At 33.4% G+C, this 4642-nt stretch overlaps 1 non-coding gene across 1 annotated transcript; it reads left to right on the top strand.

Annotated features, from left to right (window-relative positions):
- Positions 1-333: 333 nt before the first annotated feature.
- LOC122033168 lies at positions 334-439 on the top strand. The gene has a single exon (XR_006126417.1). It is a non-coding gene; the product is annotated as a small nucleolar RNA R71 (small nucleolar RNA).
- Positions 440-4642: the final 4203 nt, after the last annotated feature.

The following is a 4642-nucleotide window of genomic DNA, read 5'->3' as shown; positions in this document are numbered from 1 at the left end:
CATACTTCACTAGATGTACTAATAGCATTGACCATATTAGCACTAGTCCCCATATTCTCAAATTTCTTTGTAAGAGCATCCAATTTTGCAGACAAAAGAGTGACTGCATCTACATCAAACTTCCCTGATGCTTTAATTGTTGCGTTTACAGAGGAATAGCCACCACTTCTTTCATTTGCCCATTGATGATGATTTTGTGCTACACTTTCAATAATTTCTTCGGCTTCATCTAAGCTTTTGTTGATAAGTGCCCCTCCAGCAGCTGAATCAAGGGACACTTTGGTATGATAATTGATACCATTATAAAAAGTATGCAACACTAACCATCTTTCCAACCCATGATGTGGGCATTGTCTGAGCATACTATTATATCTATCCCATGCTTCAAAAAGAGATTCTGAGTCAGTTTGCTTGAAGCTTGCAATTAAATTCCTCATATGAGCTGTTTTGCTTGGTGGATAGAACTTATCAAGATTGCTCCCAAGTGGTGATGCTATTAGGGGCCAAAGAATTCAGCCATTGCTTTGCCCTATCTCTTAGAGAAAACCCAAATAACAATAATCTAACTGCATCTGAAGGAACTCCATTCATTTTCATGGTACCACATATTTCATAAAAGACCTCTAAGTGTTGATTAGGATCCTCATGAGGTCCTCCACCGAATTGGTTCTGCTGCACCATAGATATGATTGCGGGTTTGATCTCAAAGTTATTAGCTTCCACTGAAGGTCTTGAAATACTAGATCGAAAACCTCTCGCATAGGGTGCTGCATAATCCTTGAGTGGTCTATTCGCCATGTTCAAATGTTCCTGTTCTTCAATTTGCCTTTGCAGAATTCTTCTTTTATGGAAAGTTCTATCAATCTCAGGGTCAAAAGGAAAGAATTCCCCTACAAAGTTAGATCTTCGCATACACAAGAACAAGATAGCAGATGGCAATTCGACACAAAAAGAAAAATAGAAGGAACAAAAATGCAGAATTGAATTTGTACAAAAAGAATTAACAAGAAGTGAAAGTTATACAAGAAAGTAAAAACAGAAATCTACTGATCAGTTACAACTATGCAATATGAAAGGAAAACAAATGTTATGTTTAGTCCAACTCAATTGATAATTCCTAATGTTATAGCGCAGTCCCCGGCAACGGCGCCAAAAACTTGTTACGCTCCACAAGTGTACGAAAATGTCGCAAGTAATATAAAAGATTATCGTATCCACAGGGACTGGAATAAGCACTAGAAATGTCTCAATGCGAATTAGCTAAACAACTATCCAATCATTTCAAAAGCAAAGTAAAGGTAAACAAATCTAAGCTTAAAGATCAACAAACAAGAGTTTAGTGTCTTGGGTTATGATAAAGGGAGATTCTAGGAGTTTCGGTTTCTTTGTAAGATTTCTTGAATGTAAATGGTTCACCAATTCTTATCCCTCAATTGCCAAACATGTAGAAAGTTGCCGGTTCTCTCTTGCAATAGACAACCGGCTAAGGACTGAGAAATGTATCTAAGTAGGATTAATTAGACATGAACCTACATTGTCCTTACACAGAAGCGCACCTATTACTATGCCTTCCTCGGATATCAACATAGAAGCCCACAACTCATTAATCTATCAAGATACAAGAAACTAATTACAAGATCCATCATACTCTCTTGAATATTCCCATTTCCTCTTCAAGATTATCTCTCAAACGTCCTTACACGGGCTTGCACCTGTCACGTGGATCCCTCGGATGATCGAGTGAGAGTTTATCTTTACAAAGTCCACAAGAAATCCAAACAATCAATCAAGAATGAGAATTAAGCACAAATCACCATTAATCATTCAAGATCTAATTGATACAAGCAAGTCAATGTCATTGAAACAAGAAAATGGCAAATCCATTAGAGATTACATCAATCCATCATACAAATACTCCCTTAATCCTAGAATACAAGATCTACTCCATGAATCGAGGAAGAAAACCCAAAGAAATAGAGAATACAAGAATTTCTTAAATCCCCAATCCAAGAAATCAAGAAGAGGGGGAAACAGAAAACTTATCTACGAAGAAGTCTCGTCTTCGGATCCAATCCTCGCTCCGGAGTCGAAATCGTCGAGATCTCCCTTAGAATCGCCCAGAAATCCTCCCAAGAATGGGAGGAAACCACCAAATCTTGCTTTCTCCCAAAGGGGGAGAGATCCCCTTTCAATTCATGAAGAAGGGTTTAAATAGAGGAGGGAATCGGGCGCCACACGGCCATGTGAGATTCACACGGCCATGTCCATTCCCTCTCGCCAAAGCTGCGATCGTGTGACTCCACACGCCGAACCCTTCGCTCTCTGGAATGCTACGTGTGGTGCACACCACACCGCTTAGTCTGGAAACAGTGTAGATCCACCGGCCATGTAAGGCTCTGGTTGGCTTCAAATCTTGACACGGCCGTGCGAGGTTCACACGGCCATGTCATCTTCCTCTTCTGTTGGTGCCAAACTCCACACGGCCCGAGCTCCATACCAGTGCATGGCCGTGTGAGGTACACGGCCCGGTGCTTTCTCCCTTTGTTTCCTCCAATGCATGCCCAAAGATGTAGATTCTTCACCAAATCGACTCCTATGTACAGAAAATGCACAAAAAACATATCTCCAAACCAAAAGAGTAAATATGCTAAAAGGAAAGCTGGAAGTATAAAAATGCATAGATCAAGCATGCTCAAAATATGTAAATGTGCGTAAAAACATGCATAAAAGAGTATATAATCTACGCACATTAGCTATGTTCCTTAGCCATCTCTAATTGAAAATTCCATGCTAAATATAATTTTACCTTTCATAATATTTGTTAATATTATAAGTGAGTTGCTATTTTTGATAGGTTTCATAATATTTGTTAAACTTTTATAACACTGTTGACTTTAAAATAGGCAATCTTGAGGGTGAATGAAGTTATAATGGTAAACTTTTAAACAAGTTATCTGAGTTTAGAGATCTATAATTTGTCAATTTTCTTTGTAATTTCTTTGAAGAAAAAATATTTCTTAGTATTGATAATTTTTTCTTTATTATCATCATTATATTATTTTTTTCATTATATTCAATTATTTAAATTATCAACTAAATTTTAGGATTGTTATAGTCAAAAAGTTGATTAATTACTATTTAAATCATATTTTATATTAAAATTATTAATTTTATTAAAAAAGGTGATGCTATTTTTACACTAAATTATACATACCAAATATTTTTATTACAAAAGGTGATTACTCATCCTAGGAGCCCCTTACAATTGGTCCCTAAGTTATATGAAGGGAGGTAAATCATGGGGCAACTTATAGCCGACTGTCAAATGATTAGGGGGTGGGAGGAGTTTTTTCCCAAAGGATATGCACCCTCATGGAATTATTCCTTTGCCCCATTATACCTTGTCTGCCACTCTTTAGCCAACTAGGAAGCTCATGGGGACTATAGTTACCAAATCTTGACACTTATAAGCATATTCAGAATTTATTAATTGAATACTTTCAAATTTACTTAATTCATTGCATCTTTTATTATAGCATTACTTTAGTTAATATTAATATAAACTATAATATAGTTTAGTATATTATTAAGGTTACTAATAAAAATTTCCATAATTTTTCAAATGATAAATTTATTTTAAATTTAAATGTTTTATAAAATGTATATTCATTTTTGGTAGGATCAATATTTCTATTAATTTTTTTTAAAAATAATTTGAAGTATATTATCTCAGATCACTTGAATATGATTCATGCACATACTTCAATTATATATTTTTAAAATTATTTTATTTAAGATATAATTATTTCTTATAGACATGACTAATCATACTTTCTTGGGGATCCAAGCAAAGCCAACAATACATGTTAGGATTTCCAATTAATTGATTTCTTGGGAAAAATATGTCTTGTCCTTTTTCCATAATTTCAGCAAGTTGGTTAACTGCATATTAATAAATAGAAATGAATATTATTAGTATTTATAATTTGATAATCATACACACAAAAATAAATATTTTGTATAAAAAACTTTGAGATTTAAATATAGGAACAATAAAGATAAGGTGATTATCTAAATCTATAATGTCACTTAGTTTCATAGCATCTTTCATTCCAATGTCTTGAGATTTATGTTTTCAAACAATGTATCAAAATAATATTAATAACTTACATAGTAATTCAAAAAAATCAATTCCTGTAGAAGATGATGCAGGAGCAAGCTCTCTAGATGTTGTTGGAATAATAAAAATGGATAACATAAGGAGGATAGCTAAGCTAATTTTCCTTATGTCCATTATCATGTCTTTAATATTAAGATGGATGTGAAACACAAACTTGATTAGATTTTAAATTGAATTGAATAATATGTTCATTTGGATCTACCATTTATATGGTTAGAAACATAGGTTACTTTTATGTGATAAGGATAACTTAATATTTTATACTTTCAACCTAGGAAGTTATTTCAAGTATGTAAAGAAATGTTTATTTTGTACAAAAATAAATTGATAATTATAATATTTTTAAGTTACCTAAATGGTCATGAAAAATATTATGCCAACAAAAAACATGTAAGAAAATTTCAAAATGTCATTTAATTTTTTAAAAATTATCCTAACCATATCAGTGATCAATTTCTTGAA

The sequence above is a fragment of the Zingiber officinale genome, chromosome 11A, assembly GCF_018446385.1.
Source record: "Zingiber officinale cultivar Zhangliang chromosome 11A, Zo_v1.1, whole genome shotgun sequence".
Taxonomy (NCBI): domain Eukaryota; kingdom Viridiplantae; phylum Streptophyta; class Magnoliopsida; order Zingiberales; family Zingiberaceae; genus Zingiber; species Zingiber officinale.
This window is presented reverse-complemented; position numbering and strand designations above follow the sequence as displayed.